The following is a 21,986-nucleotide window of genomic DNA, read 5'->3' as shown; positions in this document are numbered from 1 at the left end:
CGATTCCGAAGCTCCTTGGATGCTGCTTGAACTGCTGTGTTCGTCTAGCACCACTAATCCAGAATCTGGTCCTCAACCTACCACCCCATCAACCTCCAGATAAATCGTATCATCCTTTGTCATTTCCACCACCTCCAAACAGACCCCACCACCAAGGATATATTTCCCTTCCCTCCCCTATCAGCGTTCCGGAAAGACCACTCCCTCCACGACTCCCTCGTCAGGTCCACACACCCCCACCAACCCAACCTCCACTCCTAGCACCTTCCCCTGCAACTGCAAGAAATGCAAAACTTGCACACACACCTCCCCCCTTACTTCCCTCCAAGGCCCCAAGGGATCCTTCCATATCTGTCACAAATTCACCTGCACCTCCACACACATCATTTACTGCACCTGCTGCACCCAATGTGGACTCCTCTACACTGGGGAGACAGGCCGCCTACTTGCGGAACGTTTCAGAGAATACCTCTGGGACACCCGCACCAACCAACCAAACCGCCCCGTGGATGAACACTTTAACTCCCCCCCCACTCCGCCAAGGACATGCAGGTCCTTGGCCTCCTGCATTGCCAGATCATGGCAACACAACGCCTGGAGGAAGAGCGCCTCATCTTCTGCCTAGGAACCCTCCAACCACAAGGGATGAATGCAGATTTCTCCAGCTTTCTCATTTCCCCTCCCCCCCTCCTTATCTCAGTCCCAACCCTCAGACTCAGCACCGCCTTTTTGACCTGCAATCTTCTTCCCAACCTCTCCGCCCCCACCCCCTCTCCGGCCTATCACCCTCACCTTAACCTCCTTCCACCTATCGCATTCCCAATGCCCCTCCCCCAAGTCCCTCCTCCCTACCTTTTATCTTAGCCTGCTTGGCACACCTTCCTCATTCCTGAAGAAGGGCTTATGCCCGAAACATCGATTCTCCTGCTCCTTGGATGCTGTCTGACCTGCTGTGCTTTTCCAGCAACACATTTTTCAGCTCTGATCTCCAGCATCTGCAGTCCTCACTTTCTCCTTTGGGCCCTATTCTCTCTCTAGTTACCCTTTTGTCCTTAATATATTTGTAAAAACCCTTTGGATTCTCTTTAATTCTATTTGCTGAAGCTATCTCATGTCCCCCATTTGCTCTCCTGATTTCCCTCTTATGTATACGCCTACTGCCTTTATAGTCTAGGGATTCACTCCATCTATCCTGTCTATACCTGACATATTTTCCATTTGTCCCTTTACCTACGAACATCTGTCCCCCAATCGGTTTTGAAAGTTCTTGCCTAATACCATCAAAATTGGCCTTTTTTCAATTTAGGCTTACAACTTTTCGATCTGGTCTATCACCACTATTTTAAAACTAATAGAATTATAGTCACTGGTCCCAAAGTGCTCCCTCAATGACACCTCAGTCACCTGCCCTGCCTTGTTTCCCAAGAGTAGGTCAGGTTTTACACTTTCTCTCATCAGTACATGTACATACTGAATCAGAAAATGTTCTTGTATATACTTAATAAATTCCTCTCCATCTAAACCCTTAACACTATGGCAGTCCCAGTCGATGTTTGCAAAGTTAAATCCCCTACCATAACCACCCTATAATTCTTACAGACAACAGAGATTTCCTTACAGATATTTTTCACAATTTCCTGCTGACTATTAGGGGGTCTATAATACAATCCCAATAAGGTGATCATCCCTTTCTTATTTCTCAATTCCACCCAAATAACTTCCCTGGATGTATTCCGGCAATACAACTTATCGAAAAGACAGGGAGGTGGGCAGAGGGGGCAGGATTGCCTCGTCAGTTAAGAATGAAATTAAATATATGGCACTAAATGATATGGGGTCAGATGATGTGGAGTCTGTGTGGGTGGAGTTGAGGAAGCACAAAGACAAAAAAAACATAATGGGAGTTATGTACAGACGTCCCAGCAGTGGTCAAGACCAGGGTCGCACGATATACCAGGAAATAGATGGGGCATGTCAGAGAGGCATGGGGAATTTCAATATGCAAATTGATTGGGTGAATAATGTTGTTAATGGATCCAAAGAAAGGGAAATCATGGAATGCTTAAAGGATGGCTTTTTGGAAAAGCTTTTGATGGAGCCCACAAGGGAGCAAGCTATTCTGGACTTAGTACTATGTAATGAGTCAGACTTTATAGAAGATCTTAAAGTAAGGCAACGCTTAGGAGGCAACGATCATAATATGGTAAAGTTCAGTCTGCAGGTGAAACAGAGAAGGCAAATCAGATGTAATGGTGTTACAGTTAAATAAAGATAATTACAAGGGCATGAGAGAGGAACTGACGAAAATCAACTGGAAGCAGAGCCTAGTGGGGAAGGAGTTTCTGGGTACAGAGGTTCATCCCAAAGAAAAGAAAGATTATCCGGGGGGTGTGGGTGGATTAAACATCCATGGCTGACGAAGTCAGTCAGGAAATGTGTCATAGAAAAAGACAGAGCTTATAAAGTGGCTAAGAGCACTGGGAAATCAGAAGATTGGGAAGGCTACAAAAACAAACAGAGGATAACAAAGAGAGGAATAAGGAAGGAGAGGATCAAATATGAAGGTAAGCTATCCAGTAATATTAGAAATGATAGTAAAAGTTTCTTTCAATACATAAGAAACAAAGTAGAAATTGGGCTGCTCCAAATTGATGCAGGTTAGGGACGGGAGATAAGGAAATAGCTGAAGAATCTAAGAAATACTTTGTGTCAGTCTTCACAGTGGAAGATGTGAGTAATATCCCAACAATTAAGGAAAGTCAAGGGTCAAAGTTGACTATGGTAGCCATTACAAAAGAGGAAGTGCTAGAAAAGCTAAAAGGTCTAAAAATTGATATATCTGCTGCCCCCGAGGGGCTCCATCCTAGAGTTCTGAGGGCTGAAGAAATAGTGGATGCTTTGGCTGTAATCTTTCAAAAATCACTGGAAGCAGGGAAAGTCCCAGATGATTGGAAAATTGCTGTTGTAACCCTCTTGTTCAAGAAAGGATCAAGACAAAAGATGGAAAATTATAGGCCGATTGGTCTAATCTCAGTTGTAGGTAAAATTCAAGAATCCATCGTTAAGGATGAGATTTCTAAATTCTTGGGAGTGCAGGGTCAGATTAGAAAAAGTCAGCATGGATTTAGTAAGGGGGGGGGGTTGTGCCTGACAAACCTGTTAGAATTCTTTGAAGAGGTAACAAGTAGGTTAGACCAGGGAAACCCAGTGGATGTTATCTACCTAGACATCCAAAACGTCTTTGATAAGGTGCCTCACAGGAAGCTGCTGAGTAAGGTGAGGGCCCATGGTGTTCGAGGTGAGCTACTGGCATGGATTGAGGATTGACTGTCTGACAGAAGGCAGAGAGTTGGGATGAAAGGTTCTTTTTCGGAATGGCAGCTCATGACAAGTGGTGTGTCACAGGGTTCAGTGTTGAGGCTGCAGATGTTCACTTTATATATTAATGATCTGGATGAAGGGACTGGGGGCATTCTGGTGAAGTGTGCTGATGATATGAAGTTAGTCGAACAGGCAGATAGTTCTGAGGAGGTGGGGAGGCTGCAGAAAGATTTAGACAGTTTAGGAGAGTGACCCAAGAATTGGCTGATGAAATTCAATGTGAACAAATGCGAGGTCTTGCACTTCAGAAAAAAAAATACGGGAACTGACTATTTTCTAAATGATGAGAAAATTCCGAAAGCCAAAGTACAAAGGGATCTGGGAGTGCTAGTCCACAATTCTCTAAAGGTTGACTTGCAGGTTGAGCCCATGGTTAAGAAAGCAAATGTAATGTTGTCATTTACCTCAAGAGGGTTGGAATGTAAAAGCAGCGATGTGCTACTGAGACTTTATAAAGCTCTGGTTAGGCCCCATTTAGAATACCGTGTCCAGTTTTGGGCCCCATACCTCAGGACAGACATACTGGCATTGGAGCGTGCCCAGCAGAGATTCACACTGATGATCCCTGGAATGGTAGGCCTAACATACGATGAACAACTGAGGATCCTGGAATTGGTTTCATTACGAGTTTAGAAGGTTGATGGGAGATCCAGTAGAAACTTAAAAGATAATGCATGGCTTAAAAAAGGGTGGACGCTGGGGATTTGTTTCCATCAGGCAGGGATACTAGGACCCGTAAGCACAGCCTTAGAATTAGAGGGGATCAATTTAAAACGGAAATGAGGAGACATTTCTTCAGTCAGAGTGGTGGGCCTGTGGAATTCATTGCCACAGAGTGCAGTGGAGGCCGGGACGTTAAACGTCTTCAAGGCAGAGACTGATAAATTCTTAATCTTGCACGGAATTAAGGGATACGGGGAGAGTGGTGTTGAAATGCTCATCTGCCATGATTGAATGGCAGAGTGGATTCGATAGGCTGAATGGCCTTTCTTCCACTCCTATGACTTATGGTTTTATAGTCTAATATGCTCCCTTAGTACAGCTGTAATGCTATCCCTTATCAAAATCACGACACCCCCTCCTCTCTTGCCTCCCTTTGTGTCCTTCCTGTAGCATTTGTATCCAGGAACATTAAGCTGCCAGTCCTGTCCATGCCTGAGCCATGTTTCTGTAATTGCTATGATATCCCAGTCCCGTGTTCCTAATTCCAAAGTAGTGCAATGGAGTATCCATCTAGATTTGTGTGTTCAAATGTGCTAGAACTCACAATCTTCTGAATCAGAGGCAGGATGCTAAGATGGAGCCACAGCTGACAAAGTGTAATTTGTGTCACAAATGTGTGATTATATTCAATGTTTTGGAAAGAAAGCTAAACTATGTTTATAAAAAAACACAAGGAATTGTACAAAATGATTCCCAGAAACCACTTGTGGATCCAGCCAAAAGCGGACAATCAGACTATGTAGTCTTAAGATGTAATTGCGAAAGGTTATGAAATAATCTAAAGATTCCAGGATTGTCCACTGAACCCTCAAAAACTTCTGCAATGTGAAATTCGATTCAAGAGAGACATCACAAGGAATTCCAGCCTAACCTACCTTGCTTTATGAAACAATGATTTATCAAAATTAACATTTGTAGCCATTTCATTCAATTGTGATTAAGCTTGCTGGAAATAGCCATTTCGAGAAATGTCATCCAGTGGCATGGTGGCTCAGTGGTTTAGCACTGCTGCCTCACAGCACCAGGGTTCCAGGTTCGATTCCGGCCTCAGGCAACTGTCTATGTCGAGTTTGCACCGGGTGCTCCGGTTTCCTCCCATAGTCCAAAGATGTGCAGGTTAAATTGCCCATAGTGTTAGGTACTTAGTCAGAGGAAATGGGTCTGGGTGGGTTACTCTTCAGAGGGTCGGTGTGGACTGGTTCGGCCGAAGGGCCTGTTTCCCCCCTGTAAGGAATGTAATCTAATCTGAACACCACAACGCAGGCATGTTAAAAACTGCAGCAAAATACTACACTGTAAAGGGAAAATACAGACACATCCGTTCACTCCCAGGACTTGTTCTACAGTGCACTTATGGTATGCACCTTAACTATTCAACAAAAAAAGCTACTACATCTGCTGAGTATGAACTCATGCTTTAAAGCACTTCACTTCAGAAAGAGATTCTTCAAAACTGCAATGATAGTAGAGACTGATCTCACTTGTATCTTTATTTATATTTATACGTTTACTTAATTTTAAACTTTTGTATCTTTATGATTATTTCCAGGCTTGCTGGCAGCAATTCCCATGTATTAACCTCACTGGTCACCAACTGGTACCTGGGAAATAGTGAGCTGATAAAAGAATAAAATAACAATAATGAAAAATCAGTGAGGGTTCTAACATCACCTTAATCAACTCGGAACATTCTAGAATCTAAGGAGTTTTGGAAAATCATAGCCATTACATCCACGGTTTCTTTCAGATCCCAAGAATATACGTCATCAAGTCTTAGATACTCCTCCTCCTTTTCCATTCCATCTTTTTGAAATATTATGGACAGTGTAATAGTTATTTCCCTTCTAAACTTAGCCCCTTTGCAACCATCACTTCCCAACAGTATTACATTAAACTTATTTATCTCTATTTGTATCACCATTTTGTTACACATGCTTCACGTACTCAAATAAAAAGAGATTTAAATTTATTTTTTTAAATGACTATTCACAGCTTGGACAAGATTTACAAATAGATTAATACTGTTAGACTCTCTGTCCCTTCCTATCACATTCTGCACAAATCATTACACTGCTATTGACACCTTGACATTTTTAAATCTAAATTTACCTTCATCTGATCTCTCCCACAGCTTAAACCCTATCCACAGCCCTAGTTTTATGATTCACCAGGATGTTCATCCCATCCTAGTTTATGTAAAGCTCGTCCAAACAAGACAGCTCCCTACTTCTCAGGTACTGGTGCCAGTGCCTCCAGTACTGCTGCAATGAATCAAAACTCCTCAGTTCCAGACCAATCTTTGAACAATTTAATTCTCTTGATCTCCTTGATCCTACACTAATTCATCCACGGCACAGGTAACAGTCTATAATTTATTACTTTTATGGATTTGGGATTTTAATTAGACCCCAATATCCCTAAACTTTTCAGCAGAACATCATTCCTAGTTATGGTTAGGTCACTGGTTCCTCCATGAACACAACAATGGGATTCTTCACCTATCACTTGATCTCCAGCCTCAACTATTTATATTTAAACCTGCCACTGGCTGGCAACACAACTTTCAGAACACCAAGTTATGGTTCCAGAAGACAGTATTCATTCCCATGACTAATACTGATAGCCATCATAGCCACATTCCTTTTCACTTCTCCAATCCCTACTTGAATGAGTTCCCTGGACTATTGTGCTCTGGTCAGTTTGTCCACCCACTCTGCAATCCTTCCTGTCATTCAAATAGGTAACAACTATCATCATCAAGACCGCAGATTATATGAAACTGCAAAGCATTGTAAACCTTGAGGACAGTGTACAACTTCAAACGACAGTTGCTTGGGCAGATTGGTGGCAGAGGAAGTTCAACACATAGATTTAAGTTAACATGAAGAACACTGAAAGACTAAATAATATGAAGTACAATTCTAAAGAGGGTACAGGAATAGTCAGATCATTGAAGGTAGTAGGACACATTGAGAGACCGGTTAGTAAAGTATACAGTATGCTGGGCTTTATCAGTTAGGGATAGAGCACCAGATAAAAGGAAGTAATAATGAACTCAAAGGTCACCTATTATAACTCACTTAAAGTGCTGTGTACAGTCTGGGCATCACTGTAGGAGGCATATGAACACTTTGGAGAGAATGCAGAAGAGATTCACATAAATATTTCCAGGGATTAGAACTTTCAGTTACAAGGATAGATTGCAGAAGTTGGAACTGTTCATCTTGAAGAGAAGAAAGCGAGGAAGAAATCTGATAGATGTTTTCATGATGAGGGAATTGAATACAGTAAGCTGGGAGAAACTATATTTGCTCATAAAAGAATCAAGAATGAGAAGACTCAGATTTATAGTGATCTGCAAAAGATACAAACATAAGGTGAGAACAAACTTTTTCACACTAGTGGCTCAGGCCGGTAATGCACTGTCTTAAAGTGTGACCAGTGCAGGTTCACTACAGGCAGTCAAAAGGCATTGTATTATTACTTAAACAGAAAAAAATGAGCAAGAGCGTAGGTAAAAGGCGGGGCATTCATGTGAAGAGTTGGTGCAGACATGCTTGACCAAATGATCCCCTTCTGTAACAATTCTGTGATTCCACAGTCACTAAATCCCGAAACTTCATGCTTACATTCACACCATCCTGTCCCTGACCATTGACAAACTGTAAGGTTTTACTTAATCTGTAACGGTAAGGTTTTACTGCTCAGAGAGTAGTAAGGGCATGGAATGCTTTGCCTGCAACGGTGGTAGATTTGCCAACTTTAAGTACATTTCAGTCGTCATTGGACAAGCATATGGACATACATGGAATAGTGTAGGTTAGATGGGCTTCAGATTGGTATGACAGGTCGGTGCAACATCAAGGGCCGAAGGGCCTGTACTGCGCTGTAATGTTCTATGTTCTAAATGTTGTGACTACCTCCAAGAACAAAGACTCCAGGTAACTTTCTCTCTCTCAACACCTCAAAATGTTTGCAGTTCAGACTCCACTAACACTCTGAGCCAATGTCGCTCAAGGTGCAGATACTTACCATTGATTTGCTTGTATGGGGATTGAAATGCTCTCAAAACTCTTACATATTGTAATTACAGCAAGCACTGCCATGTCTGGCTAACCTTTTTATTTATTTGTATAAGGACTAATTATTAGAGTTACAGTAAGCCAATTTCCCAGTTTAGAAAATAAGGAAAATCATTCAGCTGCAACTGGAAATGGAAACCAAAAAGGAGCATCCTCTTTTCCTCGTACTGAGATCCTACTTGTATGCATGTAATGAATTTGATTCAAGTGTTGAATTTTTATTTAAAATTTAAATCATTTTACCAACATAAAATCAACCACAAACATTAAGAGGAAACTCTGCATTTGGAGTAGCCATTTCAAATCACCTTCAACGTTTGGGGTCTAGGAGAATCAAGCAAAGGCTTTACAATTCCTTACTTGATAACCATGAGAAGTAGTGGCTATCCTGATAAGAGTTCAGCAGATTACTCTCCAGTTGTGCCAGTCACAGTTCGAGAACACTAACACATTGTAGAAGTGATTTGGAGATGCCGGTGTTGGACTGGGGTGTACAAAGTTAAAAATCAGTGTGATCCAGCAGTGATCCCAATGAGCCCACTGATGAACTGGAACAGTCATCACAGGGATCTGTAGAGTAGCGACCAAATAGGTGTCAACTTGGACCCCACCAGAGGGCAGCTGCCCTGAGATTGACATGTATGCTCAAACTGTCAGGAAATATATAAATGCCAGATTCATCAACCGTACCCACAAGGTAGAGCAAAACATCACCCGTTCACAACGCAATGCCATCCAGGCTCTCAAAACCAATCACAACATTGTCATCAAACCAGCAGATAAAAGGAGGAGCCATTGTCACTCAGAATAGATCAGATTTTTGCAAGGAACCAGGAACACTACAGGCAACTACCACCTGCTTCGACCAAAGAACACACCCGTGAATTAAACACACTGATCAGAACTTTGGATCCAGTCCTTCAGAGTTCCCTACGCGTCCTCATCCCACGTTCTTCTCATGTAGGCGACTTCTACTGCCTTCCAAAGGTACACAAAGCCAACACACCAGGATGTCCCATCGTGTCGGGCAATGGGACCCTCTGTGAGAATCTCTCCAGCTATGTTGAAGGCATCTTGAAACCTATTGTACACGGGATCTCCAGCTTCTGTCGTGACACTACGGATTTCTTTCAGAAACTCAGCACTCACGGACTAGTCAAACCGGGAACATTCCTCGTCACAATGGACATTTCCACACTCTACACCAGCATCCCCCACAATGATGGCATCGTGGCAACAGCCTCAGTACTCAACACCAACAACTTCCAATCTCCAAACACCATCCTACAACTCATCCGCTTTATCCTTGATCACAATGTCTTCACCTTTGACAACCAGTTCTTCACGGAGTGCATGGGGACCAAATTTGCACCCCAATATGCCAATATTTTTATGCACAGGTTCGAACAAGACTTCTTCTCTATGCAGGATCTCCAACCAATATTATACACCAGGTACATTGACGACATTTTCTTCCTCTGGACCCATGGCGAGGAGTCACTGATAAAACTACACAGTGACATCAACAAGTTTCATCCCACCATCAAACTCACCATGGACTACTCTCGACTATCTGTCTCAAGGATGGACACCTCAGCACCACACTCTACCACAAACCCACAGACAACCTCACAATGCTACACATCTCCAGCTTCCACCCAAAACATATTAAAACAGCCATCTCCTATGGACAAGCCCTACGCGAACACCGGATCTGCTCAGATGAAGAGAACATGACGGACACCTGGAAGTACTCAGGGATGCCCTCACAAGGGGTACAATGCCCAACTCATCAACCGCCAGTTCCGACGTGCCACAGCAAGGAACCATAATGACCTCCTCAGGAGACAGACACATGCTGCAACCGACAGGGTACCCTTCGTTGTTCAGTATTTCCCAGGAGCTGAAAAATTACGCCATGTTCTTCGTGACCTGCAACACATTATCAATGAGGATGAGCACCTCACCAAGGCCTTCCCCACACCTCCACTACTTGCCTTTAAACAACTGCCAAACCTCAAACAGATCATTGTTCATAGCAAGCTGCATGGCTCTCAGGATAACTCCATACAACCCTGTCACGGTAGGCAAGAGGTGTCAGAGTGTGGACATAGATACTACCATTACGCGTGGGGACACCTCCCACCTTGTACATGGCAGGTACTCATGTGACTCAGCCAACGTTGTCTATCTTATACATTGCAGGCAAGGATGCCCAGAGGCATGGTACATTGAGGAAACCGAGCAAAGGCTATGACAACGGATGAGTGGGCACCGCACAACTATCAACAGACAGGAGTGTTCCCTCCCAGTTGGGGAACACTTCAGTGATCCAGGACATTCGACCTCTGACCTTCGGGTGACCATACTCCAAGGTGGACTTCAGGACAGGCAGCAGAGAAAAGTGGCCGAGCAGAGGCTGATAGCTAAGTTCGGTACCCATAGGGAGGGCCTCAACCGGGATCTTGGGTTCATGTCACATTACAGGTGACCACCATTGCACTATATACCCATACAGATACTCCTACACACACACACACACACAGGCACTCCTATACACACGGACACACATATATACAGACGAGCACACAGATACCCACACACACTTAGAGACATACACACTCCCACACTCACACATGCACCCCCTCACAGACTTAAGACACTCTGCACTCACTACACACACACATACACTTTCTCACACTCTCAACCCCCAACCCAGACAGACACACACACACAGACAGACAAAGACCCACATGCATACATATATTTTGTGGGGTGAATTTGTATTTGCAGGGTTACATTATATTTTGCTCAAAAACTGCATGAATTCATGTAAAACTCCGTTATATCACTTTTTAGATTAGAATCAATCTAAACATCATGGCATAGACAGAGAACACAGGAGGCCAACAACTCCAACACATTGTCTAGCTATCACCATTGTTAACAGCTAACCCGAGAATGCAACTTTTTAAAAAAAGGTTTTGTGATTTACACATGAAAGAAGTGAAACTATCACAGTATTCTAACAGATGAAAGGCTTAACAGACAATCGATTTCTCAATGTATAATTTCAGTTACATCACACTGCAAATTTTTGCTATAAATTGTGTGTTAGGATCGAGCCCTCCACTACCACCTGATGAAGGACGTCGCTCCGAAAGCTAGTGTGCTTCCAATTAAACCTGTTGGACTATAACCTGGTGTTGTGTGATTTTAACATTGTAGAAGCGAATTACTGCAGATGCCGGAATCTATACTGAAAACAAAAAATGCTGGAATTCACAACGATCAGGCAGCATCTATATAGTGACCAAGTCAACGTGGCTCTGAAGAACAGTTACCTCGAGTCGAAACGTTCGCTTGTTCTCTCTCCACGAACGCTGCCTGACCCACTATGATTTGTAGCATTTCACCTCCTGACACATTATTTTTGAATAACGTGATACCTCCTCCCGAAGCAGTTTCAGATAAATCAGTATTACTGAACTCAGTGCAGGGTCTGGACAGACACACAATCCCCAAACATCAGACTGAGAGAGAAATAATTGTCACAAGGTGTCAAAAAAGTTTTGAATTAATGTATTTGGATATGGAAATGCCACAGAGAAATAAAATGCATCTCCATGGAACAAAAAAAACATATGCGTAATATTGCGGTATATTTGTTTTTAAATGATCTGGAGAGTTTCCTCTTAAACCTGTGTTCGTGCCCCTGCCACACTCCTGGGTTGAAATCGCCTGGGAGTGTGGTTTCCAGGCGCTATCTGACAATCGGGCAGAGAGATTCCCTCCCATCCCTGGTACCTGAGTCAGAGTCCGGCCTGTCCTCCTCTTCCTCTCCCGGGCAATGTGGCTGCTACACCCAACCCAACAGTCTGTCCCACCCCCTAACACCGGCAACACATTCCACACTAAACAATCTGTCCCAGCTCCGATTATTAAAAAATAAATCACTGACAGAAACGCAACAAAGCCCCCCTTCCCTTCCCTTCCCCGCGCCGCATCTGTGTTATTAGCTTATTTTAAATTGAGTCTTCGGGCTCTCCTGTCAGTGTCGAAACCGCCGCGCCGAGGATGAAACCATCTCCGTTTCCATGGGAACCAAAGGACGCGGGAAGTGATTAGCCGGTAGGAGGCCAGCTAGTGCACATGGGCAGCATCAAAACCCAGCTGAAGAACTCTCACTTCACACGCCAACACCACGTGTGTGAAAAATAGGGAATATACAATATATGTTCCTTGTGAAAAAGAAATTATTTCAGTGTTGACATATATTTGTTCTCATTGTTAATTTGTTATGAATGCAAAATCACCTTTCCCTTCTTCCTGATTAATGCTGCCATTTTTCTACTTCTTTCCCCAATTCCCCCTTTAGCTCTCTCCATTCTATTCCTACCATTGTTTTTTTTAATTGAGGTCGACAGCATGTAAACAGGCCCTTCGGCTCAACTTGCCTACGCTGCCCAGTTTTCACAATTTAAACTAGTCTGATTTGCCTGCATTTGGTCCATATCCTTCCATACTTATCCCATCCATGTTACCGGTCTAAATGTTTCTTAAAAGATGAGGCTGTACTTGCTCCCACCACCACCTCTTGCAACTCATTTCCAGATACACACCACGCCGTGTTTGAAAAAATTGCCTCTCTGGACCTTTTTGCATCTTAACTTCATCCCCTCGCATCTTAATTTCATCCACCTTTTCTCTAACTGGCTGTCTAAAAACTGTTCTCAACATCCCATGAGATTCATTCACAAATACGTAAGAAATTAAGACCAGGAATAGGCATTCAGGCCCATGAGCCTGGCCTACCATTAAATGTCATTTACCTGACTTAAATCCATATCCTTTTTTTACACCTTAGCTCGATAAAAATATATCAAATAGTCTTGAATATTTTAACTTACTTAGCATCCCCAATCTTTTAGGAAAGTAAGTTCTGTATTTCCACTATAAAATCTAAATTCCACAGTGCAAAAAAAGAGATCTCTGACTTCGGATCCAGATAACCGATTCTAATTTTTTTTAAAAATCCTTCCCTTTTAGGATTACCCAACCTGAGCAAATAGTTTCACTTTTCTGCATCATCTAATCCTTTCATAGTGTTAAATACTATAAGCATTCTTTCACATTTCAAATTCAAGGAAACACAACATTTATGTAAGCTGTTCTCATAAATACACCCTTTAAAATCTGGTATCATTATGGTATTTCTTCTAAAGCATAATGTCTACAGTTGAACATATTACCTGAGATGGGGCACCAGCCAAGGGAATACAAGTGTCTCCGCTATCTGAAAGTAGAGCGTTCCTATGAAACCTATGAAATGGCGTAAAATGAAGAAGCAATTACCATTAATTTAAATGGAAAAATTTTTGAGTGTTCCCAGACCCAAAAAATAACATACGAAATCAAATCAAATAACACATAAAACCTTAATTAACACTAACATATAGTAAAGGCCATCGGAGGTTAGGGTGTAGGAGAGAGAAGAAGAGGGTCATCTGTTAACATCTCATGATTGTCTGAATCCAGCAGGGCAGGCAGGTCACTAACAGCTACACTGTCTTCTATGTTTGTCTACCTCGATGTCGACGGTTGAGATTTGTCATCTGCTATGGCTGGTGTGGAAGGCTTGAAATACGACAGGATGTTTCACTGCGTAGCTTCACATATTTTTCTATCATACAGTTCTTTGTAAGCACTCAAAACATCCTGCACACCTGCTTTAAACCCTTTCAAAATTAAAGTCATACTTTTCAGCAATCATTGCAGCACTGTCAATCCTAGTGAAAATCTCACACAAGTGCTTCACGTTCAGTGCCTGGATGACTTCACTTTCGGGCAGTTTGCTTGTGTGTTCGGTTTCAATTTGTATCCTTTCCTTTTGCAATTGCAGCAGCTCTTCATCTGTCAGATCTTGGTCCTGGGATGCCAAAACCTCTTCAACATTATCGTCAACTTCCAGAAACCCAGCTTCCTTAGCCAAAGTCACTATTGCCTTATTTATTGTTGTTGGTTCGAACCCTTCAAAATTGTTCACTGCTTCGGGACACAGTTTTCCCAAACGCCATTTCTCATCGAGACTGAGAGTCTATCGAGAGCATCTCCAAGGTCGGCGATTGACAATTTTATATTGTACTGTTTCCAGATCTCTCACAAAGATGCTTTGGAGTTGCCTTGTCTGCCAATGGCATTTACAATAAAACGTATCACATTTTGTGTATAGTGAGCCTTAATTGTGGCTATTACAGCTGGGTCACATAGTTGCAGCAACGATGTTGTATTCGGCAATAAGAATATAACATGGTGTGTATTCTTATCAATGCCTTTAAATGCTCTTGGATTTTCTGAATGGTACACCAGTAAAGGCCTAAAGACAGCATCACTAGTGGTGTTAATAATAGGCATGAGGATAAACCTGTCTTTCAATGCCTTGTGTCCCTTAGCCTGCTTTTCTTCTATCGAAATAAATGTCTTGCTCGGCAATTTTTTCCAATAAGTTCCAGTTTTGTCACAGTTAAACACTTGCTTATATGAATAACCACCTTCTGTAATTATTTTCTTTAGTTCTTCTGGGAACTTTCCAGCAGCTTCAGTATCAGCTGGAGCACTCTAACCAGTAACCTTTAAGCTCTGAAGCTGCCCTTGCCTCAAAAACCAATCAAACTACCCAAGACTACCTTTAAATTCCACTTTTGCAACACTTTCATCATCATCATCGTCCAGTGCTTTCTGTTTCAGCTTATTAAAAAGACTGACTGATTTCTCCTTAAGTACAAGATAACAAAGGAACACCATGCTTTGTACACCCATTAATCCACCCAAAAGCAATCGACTTTTCATTTTATCCATTGCTTGGTGCCAACTAAAAGAGACTACTTTGCTACTAGCAGAACTGCTACGGCAGCTTTCAAGATTCTTTCTCTCTGCATGTAAATCATATGAATGGTGGATGCAAACAAGTTCAACGCATGCACAATGTCTTTATTTCGTTGACCACGATCAAAACACTTAATTACATTCAGTTTTATGCTAAGCGTAACAGCCTTACAAGCTCTCTTAGGCTTTTTTGATATCTTAGGTCACATCTTGCTCACGGATGCACAAAATAAATCGAGCTAAAACACAGTGCTCACAGACACAGTTCAAAAGTTCAAAGCTATGGCAGCTTGATGCTGAGATACTTAGTGTAATTCCCAGGGAAGGCACTCGGCGGCGCCACTCTTACTGGACATGCTTTCTTGTAAAAGCAAAAATCCTCTTTCAGTTAGCAAAAGCAGGTACCAAAATGGGTCTTTCGTAAAAGCTATTTGGCATAACGTGGGGGATACCTGTAGCGAGAACTGCAGATGCTGGAGAGTCAGAGTGGATAAAAAGTTGAGCTGGAAAAAGCACAGCAGGTCAAGCAGCAAAAGAGACTAAGGGGAGTCAACATTTCAGGTGAGAACCTTTCATCAGGACTGAGGGAGGGGAAGGGGGCTGCAAAATAAATCGAGGGAGGGGATGGGTCTGGTTGGGATCGTTGGATGGGGTGGGGATAGGTGGAGGCAGGTAGGAGATGGCTGTGAATGGTCAGTGGGAAGGAACTTGGACAGGTAGGGTCAGGTTAAGAGGTGGGGTGGAGAGGGAGGGCTGGACCTAGAATGAGTTTGGGGTGAGGAGATTTGGAAGCTGGTGAATTCTATGCTAAAGAGACATTCTATGTTTGAATTCTACGTGAAGGCCGTATGGGCTCTGAGCAACTAACAGATCAGTTCCTCACATCTCAATTTCAATCCTCTTGAGATAAGTCATCATTCCATACACCTTTTTGATTATTTTTTATCTGTTGTGTGAGCAATTTATTTAATAAAAACAGAAAGTGCTGAAAATATTCAGCAGGTTTGCTAACATTTCAAGCTGAGTCTCACGAGAAAAACATTTAGCCTGTTGGCCAATCTGATCAAGATCCCTTTGTACTCAGAGGTAACCTTCTTTGCTGTCCACTCTACCTCCAATTTTGGTATCACCTGTAAACTTACTAACTATACCTCCAATGCTCACATCCGAATCATTTACATAAATGATGAAAAGCAGTGTATCCAGTACCGATCCTTGTGGCACACCACTGGTCACAGGCCTCCAGTCTGAAAAGACCACCACCCTTTGTTTTCTACCTTCCAGCCAGTTCTGTATCCAAATGGCTAGTTTTCCCTGTATTCCATGAGATCTAACCTTGCTCACCAGTCTCCCATGAGGGACCTTGTTGAACACCTTACTGAAGTCCATACAGATCACGTCTATCGCTCTGCCCTCATCAGTCCTCTTCGGTATTTCTTCAAAAAACTGAAACAAGTTTTTCAGACACGATTTCCCACACACAAAGCCATGCTGACTATCCCTAATCAGTCCTTGCTTTTCCAAATAATATGGGTTTTTGCTGTTTATCGTACCTGGAACATATAGAAATACAAATTATTGGTTTCAATTATTTTTTAGACTGAGAAAATATGAAAAAAATTGTAAAAGAAAGATGCCCAAACAAACTTCCTTAATCCATATGTTCCCAGCCTATCCAGAAAGGAAAGATGTAATCCCGGAGAACAAAGTGGGGTCACTGGAAGATGTTTCAGTCAGCGGATATTGGCAGGAAACAGCATCTTTATTCTCTCCTGGGATGTGGGCATCACTGACAATGCCAGCCTTTTCTGCCCACCCTAACTGCCCTTGAACACAGTGAAGCATATTGCTGTGGATCTGGAATCATGTATGGTGAGAGCAGCAGATTTCCTTTCCCTAGTGTGCTAGATACAGTCTATAATGATGATCACTCATAAACTGTATTAATGGAATGAGAGAAAGTGAGGACTGCAGACGCAGGAGAAATCAGAGTCGGAAAGTTTGGCGCTAGAAAAGCACAGCACTTCAGGCAGCACCCAAGGAGCTGGAGAATCGACGTTTCAGGCATAAGCCATTCATCAGGAATATGGGGCGGAGATAAATAGGAGGGTGGGGTGGGGTGGGGGAAGGTAGCTGGGAAGGCGATTGCTATAGCAGATGTGGGGTGATAGTGATAGTTCAGAGGGGAGGCTGGAGCGGAAGATGGACAGGTCGGACAGTTCAAGAGGGTGGTGATGAGTTGGAGGGTTGGATCTGGGATGTGGTGCGGGGTGGGGGAATAAGGAAATTGGCAAAGTCGAAGTTGATGTGTAGTCCCAAGGTGGAAGATGAGGCATTCTTCCTCCAGTCATTGGGTGGCTTGGATTTGGCGGTGGAGGAGGCCCAGAACTTGCATGTCCTTGGTGGAGTGGGAGGGGGAGTTGAAGTGGTCGGCCACAGGGCAGTGGGGTTGTTTGGTGCGTGTGTCCAAGAGATGCTCCCTGAAATGTTCCGCAAGTTGGCACCCTGTCTCCCCAATGTAGAGGAAACCACATCAAGAGCAATGGACACAGAAGGTGAAGAGTTTTGATGTGCACGAAAATCTCTGCCAGATGTGAAAGGATCTTTTGGGGCCTTGGACGGAGGTGAAGAGGGAGGTTTGGGTGCAGGTTTTATAACTCTTGTGGCAGCAAGGGAAAGTGGCAGGTGTGGAGGGTAGGTTGGTGGTGGGGTGGTGGGAGGGGGTGGTCTGGGCCTACGGAGGGAGTCGGGGAGGGAATGCAGATGGGGTGGGAAGGGAAATATATCTCTGGTTGGTAGGATCTGTTTGTAGGTGGCAAAAATGGCAGAGGTTAACGTGCTGTATCCAGAGATTAGAAGGATGGAAGTTGAGGACCAGGGAAATTCTATCCTTGTTAGAGAGGTGGAGGTTCAAGGGCAGAGGTGTGGGAAGTGGAGATGTGCTGGAGGGCATTATTGATCACGTGGGAGGGGAAATTGTGGTCCTTGAAATAAGAGGCATCTGGGAGTGGAATTGTTCCTCATGGGAGCAGATACGGCAGAGGAGGAGGAATTTGGAGTAAGGGGTGGCATTTTTACATGGTGTGGGGCAGTCAGGTTTGTGGATTTTGGATAAGAGGTAGAACCAGGCAGTGCAGGACTATGAGGTTGGAGGCTGTGGCTGGGAGATTTGCTGAGGTGATAAGGTTAGAACATAGAACATTACAGGCTCTTCGGCCCTTGATGTTGCGCCGACCTGTGGAACCAATCTGAAGCCTATCTATCTTACACTATTTTCATCCATATGTTTAGCCAATGACCATTTAAATGCCCTTAAGGGTAGTGGATGGTCTGGGTGATGATGGTTTGGTGATCAGAGGTGAGGTCGTGATCGAGGGGGCAGTAGGAGGAGGTGGCATTTGGCTTCAGCGATGTTGGGGTTTGTGTGCCAAACTACCACTGTGCTCCTCCCTTGTCCACTGGTTTAACAATGAGGTTAGGTTTGGAGCGGGGGGGGGGGGGGGGGGGGGGGTGGGTGGGTGGGCTGCACCTAGTGAAGTTTGCAGTGGATGAAGGGTGGACAGGTTGAGGGGATCAATGTCACGGTGGCTGTTGGAGATATGGTCAAGGGTGGGTAACAGATCAGGACAGGATATCCAAGTGGATGGCTGTAAGTTGGAGGTGGGAGGTGTCCTCGGAGGGTGGGTGGGAATCCCAATGGGAAAAATAAGTGCAGAAGTGACGAGAAAAAGTTCAATTTCGCAATGCATATGGAATTTGTTGACCTAGGAGCGTAGTGGGATGAAGGTGAGACTTTTACTGAGGACTGATTGTTCTTATCAGTGAGGAGAAGGTCTGTGGGGATGGTAAAAACCCAGCAGGGCTTGGGGCTGGGCCCTTGTGGAGATGCTGGAGTTGGGAGTGGGGTGGAGACTGTCTCTGGAGTGGAATTAATGGAATTTAATCAATTCCAATATCTCCAAATCATGAGCTTGGGCCTCTGGATTACTATTCCAGTAACTTTACCATTAGGCCACCACCTCCCTGATCAGATTACTTAGTTTGGCGTAGTTATGGAATTTGAAAATAAGGAACGAGCTAGTGAGTTGAAAAAAATTAGTTCAGATGGATTGGAATAAAAAAGGGCAGGTGATACAATAATTGAGATCCTTCAAAAAGAGGCAACTTGGATAAAGTCTGGACACATTCTACAAGGGGAAAGGAAGGGCATCTAAAGAACCACTCCAGATGACTAAATATAGTGAACAAAATGAAACAGAAAAAGCTGATGCTAAATATTGTGTTCATTATTCAATGTAGATAAAAGCTGAATATAAAAAAAGTACAACATAGCTGACAAACAAAGGGCAAATAAAACTATATGAGCATATATTTGGCAAAATCGAAAAGTGACAAGCCTTTCATACATGTCAATAGAAGGATATCACCAATTCGGCTATGAAAGAGATGTTGTGGAAGGTGAGAACTGGTTAATGTACTAAATGTTTATTTGGACTTGTCTTCATGAAAGAAGGTGCTACCAATGCCACATTAAAGACTGAGGTGGTAAAGAAATTAGATTATCTAAAAACAAAGAAATGAAGGTCATCAGTCTAGTGGCTGTACAGAACATTGGTACGGCCATTTTTGGAATCTTGTGTGCAATTCTGGTCTCCCTCCTGTCGGAAAGATGTGTGAAACTTGAAACGTTCAGGAAAGATTTACAAAGTTGTTGCCAGGGTTGGAGGGTTTGAGCTATACGCAGATGCTGAATAAGCTGGGGCCGTTTTCCCTGGAGCGTCAGAGGCTGAGGGGTGACCTTACAGAGGCTTAAAAAATCATGAGGGGTGTGGATAGGGTAAATAGACAAGGTATTTTCCCTGGGGTGGGGGAGTCCAGAACTAGACAGCATAGGTTTAGGGTGACAGGGAAAAGGTCTAGAAGGGACCTAAGAGGCAACATTTTCATGCAGAGGGTGATATGTGTATGGAATGAGCTGCCAGAGGAAGTGGTGGAGGCTGGTACAATAACAACATTTAAAAGACATCTGAATGGGTATAACAGGAAGGGTTTAAGAGGGATATGGGCCAAGTGCTGGCAAATGGGACTCGATTTATTTAGGATGTCTGACTGACATGGACAGGTTGGACCGAAGTGTCTGTTTCCACGGTGTACACCTCTATGACTATGACTCTATGTCATGAACTGAGGGAGGTGCTGACCATAATTTTCTAATCCTCCTTGCATATGGTATGAATCCAGATGACTGGAGAATTACACTTGTTACAAGCATATTCAGTAAGTGCGGAGGGTATAAACATGGTAGCCACAGTCCAATCAGCCGATTATCAATGGTGCAAAAACACCTGGAGTCACAAAATTAAGTGGATTAATAAAGGAAAGCTAAAACAAAATTGTTTTTGAAAAAGTGTTTCACTAGCTTAACTGTGTTACTTGAAGTAAGGGAGAAGATTAATGAGAGTATTACAGTTAATATTGTGTAAATGGACTTCTATGAACATATGGGCTTGATGAAATACATGCAGTAAGACTCAGCAAAACAGAAGCCTGGATTAAAGGCACTGTGACACGTGCATACAAAATTGAACTGATGGACAGAAAGCAGAGATTAGTAGCAAATTATCATGTTTAAATATACAGTATCAAAAAACTTAGGGATTCAGGGCATAATTTCAAAGTTTGCACGTGACACAAAACTCAGTAATGTAGTAAGCAGTGAGGAGGTATTAACATACTTAAGGGTAGAGACAGTGAAAAGATCAGATGCATGATATTTAACATTTAAAAAGTTTTTTAAGGAGTCGTGAGGACTGCAGATGCTGGAGAAGTCAGAGTTGATAAAGTGTGGCGCTGGAAAAAGCAAACCAGGTCAGGCAGCATCTGAGGACTGAACGCTTCATCAGGACTAGGGAGGAGAAAGGAGCTGAGAAATAAGCAGTTGAGTTGGGCTGAGGAAAAAGTAGTTGGAATTGTGATAATTTGGGCGAAAGTAGGTGATATTCTAATAGGTCAGTGGGGAGTGTGGAGCGGATAGGTGGAAAGGAAGATGGACAGGTAGGTCAGGTCAAGAGAGCGGAGCCAAGTCAGGTGGTTAGACCTGGGATGGGATGGGAGGAGAGGCAGATTTGGAAACTGGTGAATTTAATGTTGTGGTCGTGTGATTGTAGGCTCCCGAGGCTGAAGATGAGGTGTTCTTCCTTCAGTTTGCAGGTGTCTTTGTTTAGGCAGTGGAGGAATCCCAGAATGGACATGTCATGGGGACAAGTTGAAATGGTTGGCGATAGGAAGGTGGGGTTGGTTGGTGTGTACATTTTCCTTTTTTGGAGCAATGAAGAGAAGAAATAAAGAAGTAAAGGTAAAGTTGCTGTTGTGAATGAGCATTATGACTCTGTACCATTGGCCTGTTTTCTCCATAACCCTGAATACTGTTTATATTTAAACAGTCATCAATGCCAGCTTGAATGCTTCAATTAAACCTAACACCACCACACTTCCAGACACTGTATTCCAGTATTTTCTGAAAATGTACTTTCTCCAAACACAATTGCTTCTTTTACAAGTTACCTTGGAATGCCGCCCTTGTATTCATTATCCTTTCATCCTTTCACCATCTACTCTGAACAAAACTTTCATGATTTTTAAAACTTCAGATCTCCTCTTATCTTTTTCTTCTCCAAGGGAAACCTCCCAACTTATCCAATCAATTTTCAAAATAGAACTTTATCATCCCTGAATCCATTAAATCAGAAGTACCTAACTTGGAGAGGAAAACAAATATGAGCATCTATCACAAACTTCATACTTTCACATCCTGAGCAACAATGGCTCAATGCCGTAAATCGGCAAGGTAGGGTTTTACGATGGTTTGTCTTATTTTCTGACGACACCTCTGTATCACAGTTTACGGCAACAGTC

General features: G+C 43.1%; 1 protein-coding gene across 1 annotated transcript in view; it reads right to left on the bottom strand.

The window, feature by feature from the left end:
- The window catches only part of cmss1 (cms1 ribosomal small subunit homolog), a 397,195-nt gene extending 385,173 nt beyond the window's left edge, over positions 1 to 12,022 (bottom strand). Inside the window, exon 1 of the mRNA XM_087992620.1 lies at positions 11,994 to 12,022. The gene's annotated coding sequence lies outside the window, so the exon portion shown is untranslated. The remainder of the gene's footprint in view (positions 1 to 11,993) is intronic.
- Between the last annotated feature and the right edge of the window lie 9,964 nt (positions 12,023 to 21,986).

This window comes from Chiloscyllium plagiosum, unplaced genomic scaffold, assembly GCF_037043375.1.
Source record: "Chiloscyllium plagiosum isolate Xiang-an unplaced genomic scaffold, Cpla_swu_hap1 HiC_scaffold_12, whole genome shotgun sequence".
NCBI classification, from domain to species: Eukaryota; Metazoa; Chordata; class Chondrichthyes; order Orectolobiformes; family Hemiscylliidae; genus Chiloscyllium; species Chiloscyllium plagiosum.
The sequence above is the reverse complement of the archived record's forward strand: the minus strand, read 5'-3'. Positions and strand labels throughout refer to the sequence as shown.